This window comes from Crocodylus siamensis, chromosome 5 (genome assembly GCF_052110815.1).
Source record: "Crocodylus siamensis isolate JL-2025a chromosome 5, ASM5211081v1, whole genome shotgun sequence".
NCBI classification, from domain to species: domain Eukaryota; kingdom Metazoa; phylum Chordata; order Crocodylia; family Crocodylidae; genus Crocodylus; species Crocodylus siamensis.
In genome coordinates, this window is record NC_143399.1 from 119,592,474 (window position 1) to 119,614,594 (window position 22,121).

The 22,121-nt window shown below is 43.5% G+C and overlaps 1 long non-coding RNA gene across 1 annotated transcript in view; it reads right to left on the reverse strand.

Moving 5' to 3' along the window:
- Positions 1–7,050, reverse strand: part of LOC149864491 (uncharacterized) — a 232,166-nt gene extending 225,116 nt beyond the window's left edge. Inside the window, exon 1 of the long non-coding RNA XR_016442718.1 lies at positions 6,932–7,050. This is a non-coding gene — a long non-coding RNA (uncharacterized LOC149864491). The remainder of the gene's footprint in view (positions 1–6,931) is intronic.
- Between the last annotated feature and the right edge of the window lie 15,071 nt (positions 7,051–22,121).

Here is a 22,121-nt window from a genome sequence, read left to right on the forward strand (position 1 = left end):
ATCTGATTGGCTGAAAAGGATTCCACATACTGTAATTATCTCCTAAAGAATGTACTCTAACGCTCTAAGTACTTTGATACTGCAGGTAGACAGAAGGCATGTTTTCCCCCCCAAAAAGATCTTTGTTCCCAAATAAGAAGCCTCTTAAGTAGTCCTCCAAAGAGGACTTACAGATTGATATGTGACCCACACTCCATGGAGGGGAAAGGCAACAAGTTCCTCTGTGTCACCTGGACTCCTGACACTCTTTTGCCATTTACACTTAATCAGCATCAGACCTGATAAATTATTTACCCTGGAGGAATGCAATAGGACGCCAGTTTGTCTGTGCATATGCTTTTATATTCTACTAGACTAAATAAGCATGATCAAGGGTTGGGGAAAAGAGCCCTGATTGCCTTCAATGGGACCCTTCTTTACATTCAGTTGGCTCTGCTTTATTCACTGCAGTCTGCCTACAGTGGCACAATGCATGTTTAGATGCACCCTTGACATGGGTTTCCTTAAAAGGGAAGTTCAGTGCAGTGACCATGCATCAAAGCATGATAGACACAACAGGGCTCAGAAACGATAAACTGCTGCATGAGGAGATTGATACAGGAAAGATAGCTTGGGGAAAAGAGATACTAGTTAGCATGAAGAGAAAAACAAGATCATAGATACCATGGACAATATAACCTTTGCTAACCTTCTTTATAAAGAGCTGATTTAAAGCCACTAGCGCCTGTGTTGCTGGTAAAACTACACAATCTTATATAATAATATATTAGCCTTAAATCACTGTTATGTCTACACTAGTTCCTATGCTGAAAAGGCCCCAGAACACTGCATGATATTCTACTGCCCACAGTATTTGCTAAGTGAAGGAGTGGGGAATTAATGCAGGAGTGTATGTGAATAGCCTTAGGACATCTCAAAAAAACCTCAAAGCAAAAAACAACAACAACAACAACAAACAAACAAACAAAAAAGGCATAAAAAACTCTGCAGTTACACAGTAGATCGCCATGAACTGAGGTAAGTCTGTCCTAACCAAGGAAGTTTTCCTACAAAATTTTTCAGCTCTCATGCTGCAAGCTGATTTGCTTCAAATCACAGTAATTTTTTGTTGGATTTTTTTGCCTTGTGGCTCTCTGTCTTCGTGAACTCTTAATGTAGCCATGGCTCAGCCTAACTTTCAATTATTTGCTAGGTCATTTAGCCAGAACTTTAATATTAATTTAATATAGGCTTTATTGATTTCTTTTGCTGGAGTCCTTCCAACCTGAAGTTACCCTGGAGTACATTTGATCTGAACAGCTTTGACAGGCAATCAGACACTATAGTACTAGGGGTGGTATAAAATAAATAAAACATTATGTATAGTTACATGGAGTAACTAACAGAACTACAACGAACATTTAGGCTAGAGACAAAAATTACACATAAACCAGTATAAGTGATTGGAAACCAGTTGAAATCTGTAACACAACAGAAATTCAATGCACATAAACCGTTTTCAAAATGGCTGAAAGAAGTTTAAGATAAGTCCAGATGGATGTAGCATCAGACTTAACTGATTCAAGTTAAATCAATGTATTGACCTCCTGTCCCAGATCCCCTCCAGGTTCCAGTTAACTCATAGTCCCCCAGCATCCCAGGATGCTTTTGTGCCCCGCCACCCCCTACAAGTCCCCTACTTGCAGAGTGGGCAGGCTAGCCTTGGCTCAAGCTGTCTGCTCCAGGCAAGCAGGTAGGCATTCTCTAGTGAAGGGATCAGCAACCCCTGGCACGCGTGCCATTAGTGGCACACAGAGACATTTTTCCCAGCACGCCAGGAGGCACACAAAGAAATAGTTTATTTTATTTTAATTTTTTAAGTTGCTGCTCTGAGCTGTGCAGCCATAAGTCCCATCACTGCAGCAGGCCCCGGGGCGGAGCCAGAAGAATACAGGCAGGGTGGCTGTCTGTGCTCTACTGCCCCCACCCCTTGCTCCCAGGCTGCACCTTCTAGCCTGGCTGGCCCCTGGAGGGAGCTGCCCAGGCAGGCAGACACTCTGTCCCACCCAGGGCAGCACGGAGGTGCCAAGTGCTGGAGCCAGGCGATCAGGACAGGGTCTGGGCAGTGTGGGGGAGGCGCTGCGGGCAAGCCAGCCCAGTAGGGCCCTTAGGAAGGCAGGGCCTGGGTGGGAAGTGGGGGCTGCCCTGGGGCTCTGTGGGTTCAAGCTGTGGTGAGTGGGCAGATGGGGTACCCACTGGCACCCATGGTGGGGCCTGGCCCAGCCCGCACAGCTCTTCAAGGATGGGCTGCAGCCACCTGCACATGTGCAGATGCTGCCTAGCTGGGGCAGGACTCCAGGCTCGGGGGGCTTCCCTGTCTGGGATCAGTCTCCCTGCATGCTGCGTACAGTGCAGACAGGACAGAGCCATCTCCAGCGCAGAGGCCTGGCCGCAGGAGCCCCCTGGAGCCTGGGAACAGCCACTGCGGTTGCCTTAGCCTGCCTAGGTACCAGCCTTGCCCACCCACAGCTCCCCTGAAGGGGCAAGGGCTGGGGCAGGCACTGCACGGACCTGCTGCAGTGCAGGCTCCCAGCTGGCTTGGACCTGAGCACTGGCTGTGACAGCTGTTTCCAGAGCCTGGAAAACAGCCTGAAGCCGCAGCTCCTACTCGTAATGTACCCGGCTGGCACAGAGACCAAGCAGGGAGTTCTCTGAGCCTGACGTCCTGCCCCAGCCAGGCGGCATCCCTTCATGGGCAGGGTGGCTGTGCCCCATCCCCACGGAGCTGTGCGGGCTGGCTGAGCCCCGCCTCCGGTGCTGCTGAGCTCCCCACTGTGGCTCGAGTCTGTGGAGCCCTGGGGCAGTCCCCACTCCCTGCCTGACCCCAGCTCTCCTCCAGCTGCATCCTTCCCAGGGGCCTGGCCAAGCCAGCCTGCCTGCAGTGACTCCCCTGCTGCCTGATGCTCCCTGCTCCTCTCTCATCACAACATGATTAACAAGAAAAAAAAAATCACAAGTACAAGGCAGTTTCATAATTTCATAGTTTGTATGGTCGGAAGGGACCTGATCAGATCATCAAGTCTGACCCCCTGCCATGGCAGGAAAGAGTACTGGGGTCAAATTACCCCAGCAAGTTGTTCATCTAACCTCCTCTTAAAGACCCCCAGGGTAGGAGCCAGCACCACTTCGCTTGGAAGTTGGTTCCAGATCCTAGCCACCCTGACAGTGAAGTAGCGCCTCCTGATGTCTAATCTGAATCTACCCTCTGCCAGCTTGTGACCGTTATTTCTAGTCACTCCTGGCAGTGCTCGGGGGAACAGGGACTCCCCCAACGCCTGCTGGTCCCCTCGGACTAGTTTGTAACAGGCAACTACATCCCCCCTCAGCCTTCTCTTGTGGAGGCTGAACAGGTTCAGGTCCCATAGCCTCTCCTCGTAGGGCCTGCCCTGATGCCCCCTGATCATCCGAGTGGCCCTCCTCTGGACCCTCTCCATGTTGTCCACATCCCTCTTGAAGTGCGGTGCCCAGCACTGGACGCAATACTCCAACTGTGACCTGACCAGTGCCGCATAGAGGGGGAGGATCACCTCGTTGGCCCTGCTCGAGATGCATCTGTGGATGCATGCCAAGGTGTGGTTGGCCTTACTGATCGCGTCCCCACACTATCGGCCCATGTTCATCTTGGCATCAATGATGACTCCAAGATCCTTTTCTGCCTCTGCACTGACGAGAAGGGAGTTCCCCAGCCTGTAGGTATGGTGCTGGTTCTTCCCCCACAGGTGCAGTACCCTGCACTTGTCAGTATTGAAACCCATCCTATTCTCATCTGCCCACCCCTGTAACCTGTCTAGGTCCAATTGCAGCCTATTCCTCCCTTCATGAAGTTTTATTTATTGTCAACAAGTTTTAAATTTTTAGAAAGCCTGGTATTTACTGTAACAAAAAAAAAAGGAAGAAAGAAAAAAGCAATGTTAATGATTATTAATTGTATTAAATATGCAGTGCATCCTGCCATGTACCCCCTCCACCCCAGTTTTGTTTTTGTAGCATGCTGGCACTCCAGCACTTTCCAAGGTAGACATTGTGGTTTTTTCGGCGCTCTGGCCAAGAAACGTTACCTACCTCTGCTCTAGTGTCACCCCCCTCCCCAACTTCTGGCCTGGGCTACTGCAGGCATGTGGTTGCCTTTCTGGAATCAAAAGTGAATATCTGTTCACTTGCTTATCAGTTCAGTCTATGCAGCTTAGACTAACCGGCAAAGATTGAACCAGTTCAGCCTCAGGCTTTTTGGCTGTCTGCACTTAGCCTTATACACAAGAAGGGGCAGAGAATGTGAAACTCTCATTTTTTGTGATTCATTTTTGTTTTTTGTTTGGTTAAGTTTTCCAGTAAGTTGATGCATACTTAATGGACCCATGTACAGGAACAGATTAAGGTTATAGTTTAAATTCTCATTGCATTTCAGTTCCAGAATGGAGAAAGGCCATGAAATGACCCTGGAAAATGTTTCTCAAAGAAAAAATGTCCACTCCCTCCCCCTGCCCAAAAACACCACCACAAAACGAAACAAACACTGATATATTCTGGTTGCTCTGGAACCCAAAGCACAGTTCAGCATGGTTACTGGCAGAGGCCTGCTGAATGTCAAAAAAAGAGCAAACTACAGTTAGGGGGTCATCATTGACCACAAGATGAACATGAGCCTCCAATGCGATGCTGCGGCTAGTAAAGCGACCAAAACGCTGACTTGCATCCATAGATGCTTCTCGAGCAAATCCCGGGACGTCATTCTCCCCTTGTACTCGGCCTTGGTGAGGCCGCAGCTGGAGTACTGTGTCCAGTTTTGGGCTCCACAATTCAAAAAGGATGTGGAGAAGCTTGAGAGAGTCCAGAGTAGAGCCACGCACATGATCAGAGGTCAGGAAAACAGATCTTACGATGACAGGCTGGGAGCCATGGGACTCTTTAGCCTGGAAAAGCGCAGGCTCAGGGGTGATCTGATGGCCACCTATAAGTTTATCAGGGGTGACCACCAGGATCTGGGGGAACGTTTGTTCACCAGAGCGCCCCAAGGGATGACTAGGTCGAACGGTCACAAACTCCTGCAAGACCGTTTCAGGCTGGACATAAGGAAGAATTTCTTTACTGTCCGAGCCCCCAAGGTCTGGAACAGTCTGCCAGCGGAGGTGGTTCAAGCACCTACATTGAACACCTTCAAGAGTAAATTGGATGCTTATCTTGCTGGGATCCTATGACCCCAGCTGACTTCCTGCCCTTTGGGCAGGGGGCTGGACTCGATGATCTCCCGAGGTCCCTTCCAGCCCTAATATCTATGAAATCTATGAAGTCTATGAAAAGGGGGGATTTAATACCAGCCTTCAACTACCTGAAGGACAGTTCCAAAGAGAATGGAGCTGCATAGTTTCCAGTGGTAGCAGATGACAGAACAAGGAGCGATGGTCTCAAGTTGCAGCTAGGGAAGTTTAGGTTAGATATTAGGAAAATCTCTCTCACTAGGAGGATAGTAAAACACTGGAACAAGCTACCCAAGGAGGTTGTGGAATCTCCATCCTTGGAAGTTTTTAAGATTTTGTCTGGATCATCCCAGCCAAAGGTTTGTCTAGCTGGGTCTTGAAACCTCCAACGATGGAGCTTCCACCACCCTTCTGGGTAACCTGTTCCAGTGTTTTAATACCCTCCTAGTGAGAAAATTCTTCCTAATATCTAACCTAAACTTCCCTTACTGGAACTTGAGGCCATTTCTCCTTGTTCTGTCATCTGCCACCACTGAAGAGTCTAGCTCCATCCTCTTTTGAACCCCACTTCAGGTAGTTGAAGGCTGCAATTAAATCCCATCTCAGTCTTCTCTTCTCTAGGCTAAATAAACCCAGTTCCCTCAGACTGCCCTTATAAGTCATGAGCCCCAGCCCCTTCACCATTTTTGTTGCCTTCCATTGGAATCTCTCCACTTGGCACCATCATTTCTGTAGCAGGGGGCCCAAAACTGAATACAGAACTCCAGATATGGCCTCGCCAGTACTGAATAGAAGGGAATAATCACTTCCCTTGGCCTATTGGCAACACACCTACCAGTGCAACTCGATATGCTATTAGCCTTTTTGGCAACAAGGGCACACTGCTGGCTCATATTCAGCTTATCGTCCACTGTAACCTCCAGGTCCTTTTCTGCAGAGCTGCTGCCCAGCCAGTCAGCCCCCAGCCTGTAGTGGTGCATGGGATTGTTCCACCCTAAGTGCAGGACTTTGTACTTGTCCTTCCAGGTTGTTGACGAAGACATTGAACAAAACCAGGCCCAGGACTGACCCCTGGGGCACTCCACTTGATACCAGCTGCCAACTAGATATCAAGCCATTGATTACTACCCTCTGAGCCTGAGGATCCAGCCAGTTTTCTATCCACCTTACAGTCCATTCATCCACCCTTCCTTAGCCTGCCTGAGAGAATGTTGTAGGAGACAATATCAAAAGCCTTGCTAAAATCAATGTATACCACATCCACTGGTCTCCCTGCATCCACAGAGGCAGTCACTTCGTCACAAAATGAATCAGGTGAAACCATGCTGACTGTTCCCAATCACCTTCTTCTCCTCCAAGTCCCTAGAAATGGATTCCTTGAAGATCTCCATGATTTCTTCAGGGACTGAGGTGAGACTGACTGGTCTGTAGTTCCCTGAATCCTCCTTTTTCCCTTTCTTAAATATGGGCACCATGTCTGCCCTTTTCCAATCATCTGGGAGCTCTCCTGATCACCATGAGTTTTGAAAGATGATGGCCAGTGGCTCTGCAGTCACATCAGCCAACTCCCTCAGCACCCTCGGTTATATCCCATCTGACCCCATGGACTTGTAAACATCCAGCTTTTCTAAATAGTCTCTAGCCTATTCTTTCACCACTGAGGGCTGCTTACCTCCTCCCCAAACTGTACTGCTTACCTGCAAAGATCATCTTCCCTCTCTTTGCCAGGTGGATCCCATCTCTTCCCAGCAGTCCTTCTTCTTAGAGGAATATCACATGGTCGAAGAAGCCAAAGCCCTCCTGGTGACACCACCTGTGCAAACGGTATTTTTTTGAAGGGTATTTTTTTTCATATCATAAAAACATTGCACTGGAGTCATATTTCACATTGGACAGAGCTGAGCCAGGATCGAGATGGATTGTCAAGGACATTGAGATTTCCAGGGCAATGGACGATAGGACATTCTGTAACTATGCAGCTTGCAGTCTGTGAGATGGCATCACATTCACAAGTGGCACTTGGTCCATTTGATGCATGTTATGGTGGAAGCAGCCATAGCCAGGTATTGATCTGCAGGTTGCACCTGCTCCTACCCAGGCCACTTCCCTTGATTGGAAGGATCGCAAGTGACAATGGTCTCCATGGGTGCCTCCAAACGTGCCAGAAGGCTTCTCCAATGTGCTGTAATTACAATGCATCAGAGCAGACTCAATTAATTGAGTCTGCTGGAGCTTGCTAGTTAGCGTGCTCCAGTCAGCTTCCATATCTTGTGCATCAGCAACCCCATATTTCAAAATGGTGGCAGGTGTTCTTTAACTAAAGCTCATTTGATAAGCCTTAGTTAAAGTGCCCCTGACACTATTTTGATGTGCGGGGATGCTGATACTGCAGCACTTTAATTAGAGTGGCTCTCAGAGCCTTTCTAATTAAAGCCCCTTCTCCCCCACCACCACCCCTGGAGCACTTGTAAAAACACCCAAGGTAGGTCCAAGGTAGGTCTCCAGGGTATCTATGCTGGCCTGGAATGAACCTCTAAATACATTAGAAAATATTCACTAGTATGAGCCCCTTCACAATCTCATGAACTTTGCTAGCTCCCACGTGTCCATGGCATCAAATTAAGCCCCCTTGTCAGGTCTTCCATGACTATCTTCCCACATTTATATGATTTGTGCCTTGTTTGCACTTGAAATTACCCTTGCTTTCAGCCACTGTTATTTTTTCTTTTGATCCCATGCTAACCCCTGCAACCAATAAGAAAAGCAGTGACTTGCCCTGGCTGAGAAAACAAATTTTAAAAAGAGGTCAGCTTTACCAGTGGAAATCATATCTCCCTTGACTAAACCAGGAGATTGAGGCCATGTACCAGTGGATGAAATTACACCGATGGAGTCAATTCTAATGTAGGCAAGGTTCTGTTTTCTTGCACTGCCACTGCATAATTCAAGTCTGCTAAGAATCCCGGTCCTGCACTTGCGGAGAGTCTAAAACCCACCAGGGACTTGCTCCTACCTATACAACGTAAGCTTCCCTCTGTTTTCATTTCTCCTACAAGTTACTCCAACTTAATGTCAGCTCTAACCAACAAATCACTACACTCCCCTCATTAAAATCACTTTGAACATCTCACCTTCTTTCACAGTTCTCATATTAAGAAATAAACCAAAAACAGCCATTAACTTTCCCAATCCTATTTTTACAGTACATTAGAAAATAATCCCCATACTAAACCACCTTCATGTGCACATGCCTAAATTGTGCAATCATATGAAAATGTGGCTGTAATCCCCTTCTCTTCCCACTGTTTGCCACAAACTTCTATGATGTTAGATGTAAAATAGCAATGATAGGCTTTGTGACAGAAGGACAGTTTCTTTCTTTGTCTTTGGTGATGCACACTGCAAACCTTTGGGAGCTATAAAATAATATTTTTACACACACCTACTCATTTATAGCATACTTACTTGTGCAATAGTCTTTTTATAGAGATTGGAAACCTGGAATATTTCTTAGTGTGGGGTGTGTATATAGTATTTCTTTGAAGTACTACAGTGCCAAATAGAGAGAATCCTGGTCAAAACGAACGTGAGGCCTACATTTGTGACAAAATTACTATGTACAGGTTCCCAGCGAAGCTCCAAATTTAATTCTATTGCAAGAATCTGTTTAAAAAATTAGTTATGGTTGCTAAGTGACAATATCATACTTATCTAATTCATCATTATTTACAAAATCCAAACACATAAAAGCAAGGAAATTAAAGTCAAGGGCACCATAAATCTTCAACTGCCCACAGGATGAACAAAAGATATTTGTCTTATCAAGAAAAGATATGTTCTATTACAAGCCAAAAAAAAATTAATTCTAACCCTTGGATTTATATATATTATCTTTGCTATCTTGATTTCAGTAGCCAACTATTTCATTTAAAAGTGCATTGCTAAGTAAGAATGATCAATTAATACCAACTAAGAGGAGAGTTTTCTGATAAAGTAGTTATATAATTGCAATTCCATGATAATAATATTGCAGATTTAGTTACATGTTTAACATATTTTGGGAGGAAATATATTTTTAAAAAAGATTTAAACTGGTGAGTGGAAGGAGAAAATAACAACCTCTGTAATTTAATGGTTTAAACCCTATGACGCCATAATTCCAAATAGATATGATGTGTGTAAGAGTACATAAATATAGATTAGTAGACTGAAATAGAGGAAGAACATAATGACAGTTATAAACCTGGTAATTGAGAAAAGACATCTCATGAGAAAATGAAATTTCACCATTATTTTGGTTCTATGTGCTGTGCTTTGAAAATAAACAATTTTCCTTTATTTGAATTTTTTTTCTATGAATATTTTCCAGGTTTTCACATTTCTGGCTTGTTACTTTATGTCTCCCCTTTGTTTTTTCAACATTTCCCTCTCATTTATTTTCTATTTTTCCATTGAAAGTTCAGGAGAATTAAAGGGGAGAAAAGAAGAATTAGAATATAGATTTTTTTCCCCCATTTTTAATTTGTGTTAGCAATGAGAATACTGAAAAGAAGAAAAAAATCAAGATTTTTTTCTTATGTTCAGAAAGGCCATTTTTGACCTCTTCACTCCCCAAAGACACTGGAAAAAATTTCCACCAGCTCCGATCAAATTGAAAACATATTTAACATGGGATTTTCCTCTGAGCCCTAAGGAAGGAACGAAGGTATTGCCCCTTTCTGGACATACTTTCTTCCTGACTCCCCACCAACAGTCACAAAGCTCCAGGAGTCAATCAAGTTATGTTACCTCATCCCAAACCAGGCCTAACAGATCTATGTTCACAGTCACTTGGGGAAATGCTCCTTCACAGTTCAGTTTTCTTCTTAGAAGTAAATTCTGGGAGCAGTCAGCAGTTGTGATAATGCCTAATGGCATGCATCATACTAAGATTTCAGTTGTCACTGGGTCCCAGACATCTGTGCCCTTTACCCCTGAGTATCCCTGCTGACTTCATAAGAAGCCATAGTTGGGGGGCACGTGGAGAGGCAACCAGGTATCGACCCCAGACACTGCTTTTGAGTAGGAGAGGGTACAAAAATAACTGCTGATGCAGCTGGTTACACTGTCTCTGCCAGCTGCAAGTGTTGTCCCATGTGCCAAAGCTACCCTTTTACACCTCTGGGGCTCTGCCCAGACAAGCACGGATGTGCGGTATGTGGCACTGCAAACCAATCTGTGGCACCACACATCACACATGCAGGCATTCCTCGCGCTGCTACCTTGCAGTGTGGGAGGTTTTTTAGCCCTGGGAGATTCCAAGGCCAAAAATACTCACACCAAAAAAAAGCACAGCAGCACATGCACCACCCAAAACTGGAGCCTGGCCAGCTGGAGCCACACTCTAGCTGTCAGCCAGGCTCCCAGCTGGAGGAGCGCGGTGGCTGCAGCTCCCCAAAGCCTCCAGGACTCCAGGTGAGGCTGCTGTGTGCCACCTTCCTATTGATTCTCTGCATTAGAGATATATATATACAAACTGCAGTCCAAGCACCAGAGGAAAAGTTTGTGTGTTACATGTCATTTGTATGCCTTTGTATTTGTGACAAATGACGTGTTTTGCAGATCATATGACTTTCATCTTCCCCCACCTACTTTAAAGTGATGGATTTTGTTAGTAAGTATATGAAAGGTACCATAACTGTCACCTAGCAATCCCAACTAGCTTTTGAAAATAAAGTTACCCCCCCCCACACACACACACACTTTCCCCACCCTATTTCTTTTAGATATACTGCACGTTAGTTTTAGCAGGAACCTCTTATCTGGTAAACTGCAACAACTCTTAGCACTTCTAATCTTCCCCCATAATACCTTTAGTCAGCTTCTGCAATACTTCAAAACAAGACTGCTTGTCGGGCCACGATGTAGTTTCTAGTGACTCAAAGAGCACTGCTTGGTGAAAAGGTGCTGAAGCTCCTTGCTCCCCATTATGCAACAAAGAATACATGAGAGGAAGAAAAGATTAAACAAAGGACAGAATATTCACTGAACTAAGGACAGCTATAAAAATCCATTAAAATACTTTCCTAATATGACTTTTCTATGTAAACAATTTCTGTAACTGTCATAGGGATGCTATGTGAATGGGCGGGGTGGACTGCATGATCTCAAATAGGAGGGAAGCTGGTCTGTGACCCAATCTCTCTAATAGAAACCCTTGTTCTGATGTCTGGGATGTTATAAGTCAGTACCAAAATAGAAACACTAAAGTGATACAGAGACGGACAAACCACAGACTGCCAGATAGGAAAAAATATGATACCCTAATGTGAGGCCCCACAAGAAGGAAAGATGGTCTGGACAATGTTACTGGTGAAAAAAAAAAGTAGTGAGGGGAAGAAAGAGCGATGAGCTAGAAATATATGCACATAATGATGACCACCAGCAGCTATAGGGGAATATATCACATTGTGCTGTGCTGTCATTTTACCTTTACCAAGGATATACCTGTGAGGTTATCTATCCTCATTATGCCAAGTGCTTACCCAGGTATCCACTGCTTTGCTTACAGATAGTCTAACACTCCAAAGTTGTGCCTCAGCCAGCAGCTCCACAGCTCCCACCAGGCTCCATGTGCTGCTCACAAATAAACTCCAGAGTATTTTTATTCCTGGGTGCAGATTCAAACAGCTTGCCTGGGAATCAAATAACTCCAGAGTGATAAGCTCTGAAGTTTATTCATGCACATTAACTGCACATGTAGATGCCCTCACAGAGCATGACATTAAGTCTTTCAGGCTCTTCCAGGTCCTACATAACTATAGCCTTCTTTATTCACCTGATTTGTACCTTGTTTGCAATTAGAATTGTCCCTGCTTTGAGGAACTGGTTTATCCAACGCTGTGCCAGCTTCTGCAGTTAGTAAGAATAGTAGTGATTTGGGAAGACAACGATGGGAAAGACTCCCATCGACCAGAATGTGGTTCAGCTGAGACCCTCTGGCTCTTCACTGTACCAAACATCTAGTAGTCTGCAAATAATGCAAAAGTAAATAGACTGCTAATCGGTCAATTGTTTTTTTTGGCAGACCAACCTGTACTCTTTGAGTACATACAAGCAATCTGAATGCCTGGGTGTGCAGGTGTTCACAGAGTTTAGGTCATCCTAAAAATGGTACACACCTGATCTAAACTTAGCTCACATCAGAAGTGAACTAACTTAGATTGGCCTGAGTTAACCCAATTGAAGATGGGTTATCTTGGCCAAATGAATGCTTGTACACATTCACAGTACAACCCGAGGATCGGACACTCACCACAGCCCCAGAGCTGTGTTGTTCCTACCCCTCCCAGCCCAGATCAGGCTATATTTAGCCCTGCAACTATCTCTGTCCCACTGGGCCACCCCTTCTCCCCACGAAGCCCTGACCCACAGACCTGCCATCTCCTCCCCCTCTCAGTTACTTTCTTTGTGCCGCCTTTGCTGCTCACAACAAGTGGCAAATACCTGCACATGCCACTCCCAGTTTAGGTTTAAGTGGCTTAAAGCAAACCACCTTAACCAAAACTAGGTCCTGCAAATGCTAGTTTGCACTTTCTGATAATATCTTTTTTATATTAAATTAAATGGCTTCCTCATAACATTTCCAACTAACAGGACTGTGTGTTCCCATTATGCATTTGATTTATACGACTATAGTAAAATCATATGCTGTTCATGGTACAGACCTGTCAGCAGCAACCATAGAGAGACACATTTTCATGGCCAACATGTAACACAAGGCATTAACTTCATACCTCATTTGAGATAAATTCAAATACATTACTTCCTATAAAATGGCAGCTTCTATAGTAGCTCTCCCTGCCCCCAAATGAAGTAGCACAAAAACTATATATGTGCTCATCCACCATGTCCATCTGTGCAGGTGGGAATGACACAGAATAAGTCTTTTCATCCCTGCCCCCATTCCTCCAAACTTAGCGTGCCTCACAGCTCCCAGAGCTTGAGAGGAAGGTCCAGGAATGAGAGAAGACAATGTTATGAAGATACCATTTTTCCTCCTTTGCATTATCTCCACTCGCAGGAACAAAGAAGCCAATTCAGAATTCCTGTAACAGTGAGATTGGCCAGATTCTTCTCCCACACTGGCAAAAATCAGAAATAAGACCCCTGAAGTCAATGCATTTATAACAAAGTGCATCTGGTAAGGCACTGGAGTCTGCCCAAACAGGTCAATTATGATCTACACTGTTAAATTCTACACATCCCTTTAATGAAGAAAAAGTTTGATCTCTGAAAAGGTCATTAAATTTATAGCTGTAACCATGACATGCAACTCGTGAGGGAATCTTTGAACAGGCATATTGCTCATCTTACCAGCAGCTGCCATTCATTATTGTTAATACAAGCCCATTAGTAATGTTTCACAATCGTACGCTTGTAAACAAATAAAGGGGAACAAAACTCCAGAGACTCTGGATTTATTTATCTCTGTACAGATTCACAAGATAAATGCTATGAGGTTTCAGATCCTATGGGTTTTAAAAACTGTCAATAAGTAAATGTAACCCAGTTACAGATTGGGAATGAATGAACCTGAAGGGTCCTGAAAGTGCCATTCATATTTGTTGAGAATGAACCAAATGCTGTACGTGGATAAAGAAGTTAAAGTTCACATAAAGTCTACTTGGACCTGATCCCTTCCCAAGAGCATGGTTCCTCAATAAATCACAAGCCAGCAAAAACTTAGGCACAGGCTTCATTTGACTCCTTTTACTGCTGTGAGATGTCCCTTTGCATATGCATACATGTGGGATAGGGCCTAGGAAATTAGCCCCTAATGTTCAAGTAACCAGAGAGCAGTGGCTCACAAAGAAAAAACTGCAAGTAAAGGTGAGCAGGAATATGTCAGCTGTCCTGTGATAAAAGCCCGTGTTCACACAGGTGGAAATAAAAAGAGCTAGAAATTCTTCACTTCTTCAGAACACGAGTGGCTGCAGCAACAACAAAATTGTTTCCAAGGTTTGCTGAATAGATACAGGGTGTTGCTTTCTGCTGTTGATCTAGACAGCCAGGTAGAGATGAAGAAACACATCGCACCTAATACTCATTCTGTTGTAAGCAAGCATCACAACTCATGAACTACAATATACAGTTCCCTTATCTGTCTCTGTAATACATAGGGGATCTGATTCTCAGTCTGTAAAATGGATTTAGGTTACCTGGGCAAAAAATCAAATTTTAAAAAATTATCTGAGGACTCTACTTTGTTATTTTGTAAGTAGTATGATTATGAGCAAACTACAAGGACCCTGAATGGGTTATTCGCATTTAATAGATTAATTTGCAATTTTTGAAGACCAGATTAAATGAAAAAAGTTCTCTTCCAAATGTGTTGTTTTAGTTGTGATTGTTTTGACTGCTTATTTGCCAATAGAAGGAATGGAAAAAAATCCATAAACAATACTGTCACATGCAAATTCATGTGCTTCTGTACAGTCATAAGGCAGACAAGTATAATAGAAAAGATACATCTATCACTCTAAATGGTGCTGTTAATTTTTTTTTAAAAATACAGCATTTTACTGACATAATCTCTATATATCTTAAGCAATTCAGACCAATGCTATCCATTTCCAAATATGTCTTCAGCTTGTGAATTAATCTTGGGTGCCTAGGTGTACTTTTGTTTTCATTACTTCCCAAATATTTTAAATTGTTTTAGCTGAAGATAATCTGGTATCTTCTCATGACTGCCTCTTCCTACTTCCTTGGAAAAATATCTGGTTAGGAATACTAGGGCCTTGTTACACCTTACACTAGATGCCGTACGTATGTTGACCTGTGCTAGCTCAACTTTGGAGGAGTTGCATGTTGAGGCCAACAGGGGCCTGGAGGACTGAAAGGTAAAAATCCGCCCCCTGCCACTACCATTCCAGGCTTCCCCCTGCTCCCTGTCCCCCGCCCCCCCCCCCGGTCCCTTGGTGTTCCCCCTTTGTCCCCCTCCCCACCACTTACTTGTGGCTGCCCATACTGTCTGTCCCAGGAGAGCAGGCAGGGAAGGTTTAACCTGCCTTCCTGAACCCCGCCACCTGGGACAGACAGCATAGGCAGTCACAAGTAAGTGGGGGGGGGGGGCGCAGAGTGGGCACAGGCAGTAAGCAGGGACCTGGGATGCAGCAGGGGGCAGTGGGCCTGACTCAGGCCACCAGAAGAGTGGGGCAGGTGCAACCTAGAGTGGCTGCACCTTAGTGTAACACAAACTGGGGAACACAGTTCAGCGATAACCCTGCCCTGGAGTGGCATAACTTTGAGCCACATAATAAGTTCTTAAAACCAGTTTCAGTTGTTAAAGTATGGACAAGCCATGTGTTAAAACCTTCAGAAGCTGCCCAAAATTACCAGGATCTTGTTACACGTTAATTTTAGGCAGCTCCTGGAGCTCTTAACCTCCAGACTGTCTGCACATTAACAACTGAAACTAGTTTTAAGCACTCTTTAGGCAGCTTAAAGTTAAGCCACTCTAGGCTAGGTTTATCTCTGATCCACGTTGACTTGTGGCATCCAGCACTTCCCTGAGGAGGCAGGCAGGGAAAGAGAACCTGCCTGCTGGTGCTGCTGCCACCACTGCTGCTGCTCTCTCAGCTGGGCAGGCAGCCACAAGAAGCTAGGGGACATGGGTGAAAGCACTATGGGTGGGGAGAGCCAGGGTGAACCCCAAGGATCAGGAAGGAGCTCGGGGGTGGGGAGGGGCAGGGGGCAAAGGGAAACCCAAAATGGGAGGGGGGGATTCTTACCTTTCATGCCCCTGCTGGCTTGAATGTGTGACTGCTCCAAACTCCAGCTAGCACTAACACTGATCAAAATTTAAGCAGCTCAAAGTACATGTAACAAAGCCTCAAGTTGGTTTGAACTGTCATTTTTAGAGCAACTTTTACTTTCTTAATAACATTGATATAACTCTACGATTCGCTAATAATTAGACCTGGGCAAATAATGCATGATTTAATTTTCCTATAAGAAGGATCTGGAAGAACGTATCAAAGGTTTTATGTTAAAGTCTCCATTATTCCCCTTTAACCTAAATCTTACACCACCTTTCATCCCTTTGTATCAATAGCATAACTAGGCTTAGGCAAGCAGACCACCAGGCCCGGCTGCTGACTAGAAGGGGCCACAAGAATCACGCCTCTCTGGAAGTCTTTGCCAAAGCAGGGGCAGCAATGTTCTGCCTCTACACATCCACAGGAGTTGGGCAGAGGAGCACCAGACCCTGCAGAGCATCTGGGAGCTGAATGGAAAAAGTGGCATGGTGCCCCCATCCCCTCTGGGAACATAGGCCTGCAACCAATATGTATGTATTGCAGGGTGCAAGCGGGGGAGGCAAACAGGGCACCCAGGTCAGGTAACAGGGAGCCCAGCCACAGGTCTGCTGCTGCTGCACCAGAGCTGATATTACTACAAAGGCAGCATCAGCAGTAACCCAGGCAGGTTCCCCCCACCATCCCTTTCTACAGTTGTTGGCAAACCCCTGAGCCCCCACCCCTTTCCCCAGGCACTGTTAGCTCATTATGCCTTTGCCTTGTATTGCAGGATATACCAACATATTATCCCTTAAACACTGGAATAGTAAATGAAAGGAGCGCTGAGTGCAAGGTATTTCAATTTGCATAGGGCTCCCCACGTGGGCAAAGCAGGTTGCCAATGCACTGTGTCGTAGGATCGGATCCACTGATTTTACAGCAAAGGTTGCAACACTAAAAATAATACCAGTCATCTTCTACCAGCTTCTGTAGGTAGAAAGAATATTTTTGTATTATATCCTTTATCAAGATCCAATCAAGTTCTATTCAGGTTATGACAAAAGTAGTATTTGTATTTTAAGTCTGTCTCATCCAGAGTGAAGAAGTCTTTGCTTTAATTTGTGTGTTTAATATTTTTAGAATAGAGAACTGTTTTCTTTTTTTACTTTTTCTACTACTTAGTTAGTTTTTACAAGTTTGGCTGATTTACCATTCTGCTTTTATTGTTTGTTTGTATAATTTGGTTATGGTGTAGAGAGTTGCCTCTTTTTTTATTGGTTCAGTCAATTGGTGCATTTTTAGTGCATTTTTTCTGAGGTTCGACCGTTGCGCTTTAGGTGGGGGAGGGGGGCGGGCTTCTGCAGCAGTCTGGTAATCTTCATTAGATTAAAACAACTTTTCTTTATGCCTTCTTCCACCAGGATTGAGCTTCTTTGTTTCTTAACTCTTTGCTGCTTGTATAGATCCAATGCGCTTCATTCAGCCAAGAGAAACAGGAGTTCAGTACATATGACATACATGTTAGAAAAGCCCTATTATTTGGTTTGGGCAGGTGCAAGGGAAGCCCCAGAACACGGAGATGTGCAAAAGTGGTATTAAGATACAGCTGGCTCCCTCTTCCTCCATTAAGCACAGGTTTCTTGGAAAAGAAACTTGGAGTGGTCTGACAAAATCTCTCATTGCTCTTTGTCACAGAGTCCCCTTTTGTGATATCTTAATAGTAAAAATGTCAGTTATTTAGCAGCAGTGTTTTGAGGACTAGGTAACTAATATTTGTAAATCAATAAAGCCTGTTTGATGGCAGACAGACTGCACATGGACTATATGTGCTCATCCACATTACAGTACTCAGCATCTTATTTTGCAGCAGTAGATCAGATACCATTTCATTTTTCTGAAGGTAATTACATGGTGCAGCTATTAGGTTTTGATCTTTTTTCCAGTTATTAGTTGCCCTTTGATACTGTTCTGTTGTTTGCCTTAGATGTACCACAGGAAGTTCCAGGCTGTTTGTAAAGATAAGCAATCTAGTACTAGAAATACATATTGTGCAACGTGTTTACCATGTATCACTGAGGCCAATAGCTTCATTAAATTTAGAAAAGAATGGGACATCCACCTGTGTACACACACGTGTGTAAATAAAAATATAAACCCTTATAGTAATGGTATAATTCAACCGCTGGCTAATGAGAGGTAGGAAATTTCGTAATCTAAATGGGTTATATCACAACTATCCAGTCCTTAAAAGTCCTTCCTTTGAAGAAGCTGGTGCCAGTGGTTATGGTGTTCACTTGGGACTTGGAACAGGGTCCAAGTCTCTGCTCTGCCACATATTCTTTATGTGACTTTGGGTCAGTTGCTTAATCCATGTTTATGCTGTCTCCCTGACAAGCTAGGGAATGCCTCTCAGGAAATCAACTCCATCCACTAGCTCCCACTGCATATGCACGTGCAAGCTCATCAGTTTGTGCACATATATAGGCAACTTACAACAGTCCCATGCACACACCTGGTCTTCATTCTCTGACTCTGCCAAGGCAGAGTAGTGAAGGGTGCACACTTGAGAATGCACATCCATGCTGGTTAACTGCCAGGCTTGAGCTGACTGGGAGGAAGTAGATAGGGTTTATAGCCTTGATGGGAGTCCCAGGCACATGAAGGAGAAAGTATTGATATAGCCCCAGTCTCAGCTCCTAGTCTATAAAAAGGAGAGGGTACTTGTGTTCATCACAGAAGTGCTAGGAGGATTTGTACTGAAAATCCATACCTGTACTTTAGAGACTGATAGGAAAGAAGTGGGGAGGGGGGTTTGAAAGAACTTGGGCTTTTAGCCATTGAGGTAATGAGTCTGAGAAAAGTATGTTAACTCAGTGCTAAATAATCAGCAATAAAACAAATAATGCTAACTATGGATTTTGAATCCTCACATTGCAAAGAACAGAGCAATTCTAGTTCAGGTTAAATCAACTTACATGCAATTCACATTTGGAAGATATTTCACAAACCTAAAGGTTACCAAGTGGCAGCTTTATAACAATCAAAGCATGCACTCTGTGGTTCATTCCTGTACCAGAAATAAATCATAAAGCAATCTCTATACCAATAGAATAAAAAGACCATGATCTTGGGGTGTTGTGCATAGAACTAGGAAGGATGAATTGGGTTTGGTTTAGAGTAGGCCTAGGTTTTTTGCTGTTTTCCATCAGCAGAGATGGGCATAGGGAGCTAAACAACTGACTGTCCCTGCATAATAGTATCTCATAACCACTGCCATTTTGTTTGCTGTTTATATGAATGCTTTTGGAAAAGTCTGGTAGCATTTAATAAAAAATGTTAGTCTTTTTTTTTTTTTTTTTTTTAGAGTTGTTCTATGGTAGGTATATAATTCTTGGTTGCAATCACTAGAATAGTTTAAAAACTATGTAAACATTATATATTGTATAGGTTTTCAGCTTATAGAATCCTGTTACATGCCTACACAACTGTACTGATTTCCTCCTTACTACATTCTGTAGGACTTCTCCACTGGGAAAAGTTGAGCTTCAGCAGAATCACTACAATCATTTAGGTCTCCAGCTACTATAGAGCATAAACTGACAAAACACTTGAACAGGTTCTGACATTTTCCATTCACTAGAATTGCAGCAATACATATGTACTCACTGTTGCCAGCATCAAATTATGTCAACTGAATTAAGTAAATGATGATTTAGCCTCAGTTAAGCTTTCAAGAGCAAAAATTGTTCCCTCAAACTTGTGTGATGGTTTTACTTCCTATATTCAGCTCTTGTTACATGTTAGAACTCTAGTTTATGAGTTTGCTGATTTCACCAGGCATTTTGCCCACTTTGAAAGAGCAGGATATTGGAGCTGAAACCTGCCATGTAACTTTGGGGGGGGGGGGGAGTGTAGTGAGTTTTAACAGTCTGTGGACAGAAGCAAGGTCCACAAGGCACAAAGACATAAAATGTGTTTTATCACATATGTACTTGAATCCTTTTTTTTTTTTATTAATTTAATTTCCATTTAGGAATCCTTCCCCCCACTCCCACCCCCTATACTGAGAAACATGAAAATTTAACTCTGTTGGAGCTACAGACAACTGTGACAAGACATTGAACTTTATTTGCTTAACAAGTAACCTTTGACCCAAAGTTCAGGTCTCGCTTCTGTCAGCACAGTTGTAATAATATTTGTAAAAGCTCACTAAAATATCAGGAGTTTAGTTGTTCTTTTTTCTTCGATGGAGGGGAAACTCAAAGGGCCGTGAGCTGAGAATGAGGACGTCCTCAGGATGAACACAAGTGCCTCAAACTACTAACTACTCTACTGAAGACAATGCACTGAATTTGACAGCTTGTCTTAGCCTATCCTAACCATATAGTTGGTCCACTAAAGAGATATCTACCCACAAAAATCCTTGCCTCTCACAAATTTTCTGGACCACAATGGCTACAACATCACTCCAACTCTACTCTGTTAAAAGCTTGTTTCCTGATAGGCAGAGTTGCTTTTGTTTGCCAACATGAGCTGCATCTGCATGCAGCCATGGCTATCAGAACGTTCAAAAAAAGAAAATAATTGAAAGTCTGTCACTTTTCGCACAAAACCTGGATTATCTGTATAATCCTGGTGTAAAAACCCCTGCAACAGATGGTCTTTTCACTCAACACCCAACAGAATTCACAATACCTCCTCATCAGTTCCAGGGAGGACAGTATTATTCACTTCATCCCTCCTCTTGGCACATCTGCCTTGGTTTAATCTTATAATTATATTTGTCCTTCACAAAATCAGCTTCCTTCCCTCACAGTAGCGCTATATGTGTGTGTATGTGTATACATGATGTTAGTGTATACATACACACACATACAAATATAATGTCTGACAGAGAGAGAGGCTCTTGCCCTATCTAACTACAACTACACAAAAGTACAAACTCAGATAAATTGTAGGGGCTCTAATATACCGATTATGACATTGTGGAGAATCAGAACATAAAACACAGGGAGTAAACCATAATGGGGTAATTGGGTGGGGTGGCAGAGGGGTGGGAGGTGTATATGCTTCATAAATAGGAAAGAGCCAGATTCATTTCAGATGCTTTTAACTTTTAGAGTTCATTTTCTAATTATGTCCTTATTGTGTAGATCTACCCCGAATTATAATTTCAAAACAAGATAAATCAAATATAAACTAATAAGCATCCCATTCATGGTGTGCTGATGAACCAGAAATACCGAAACAAGCTTGTCAGTCAGTGTGTGTCTAAGGTCTTTAAGTTCAAAGTAGTCTAGTTATCTCATTGCTAAGCTTTTTCCTTAGAGTCCATTCTTGAACTGTCTGAGTGGGCAGACTCTGTACAGAGAGGGTGGGGAAAGGTTCTCTAGAATGAAACAAACCATTCACCCCTCCACTCTCCTCTCATCCAAAGCAACCTAGATAAACAATCTGACTTGTTAAGTTCCCATACAAATGATTTGTGTCTAGTATATAGTATCAGAAATAAGAGAAATGCCTTTTGGGAAACAGAACTGTAAGTACTGATAGGCAAAGTTTTTTGAACAAAATGTTTTTTCAGTAAAGAAAAGCAGATTTGGCTGCACCAAAGTACTTGGCAAATTCTTGTAAGTTTCTGCAAATTAATTTTCAAAAACAAAAAACCATAAATAGCAAACCAACCACAAAATTCTAGAAAAGTTGAAAGATTTTGCTTTTATGTTTCCCAAATGAAATATTTTGATATTTCTATGAAAAACATTTCATTTTGGAATGCTCTTCACTTTTAATAAATCTTTTTTAAAGTATTGTTAAAAAGGTCAGTTCAGTCAGCCAACTGAAAAGGTAGTTCTTCACACAGTTCTGCTTTTAAGTAAGCACCTTTGACATACCAGCCATATCAATTTAGCAAAGAAGATAGGAGTTTTGTCTCAGTCATTCTCATAAGTAGCAGCAGCCAGGAAAGCAGGAAGCAAAATGTCTGTGTGCACAGGTTCCTAACTCTCGTTCTTTGGTGGAGATCATTAACCTCAGCTGGGAACAGGGTGTCAAATTTTGTTTTCCAGTCACACCTTGGACAGCCCGCTAACTTCATTAATAATAA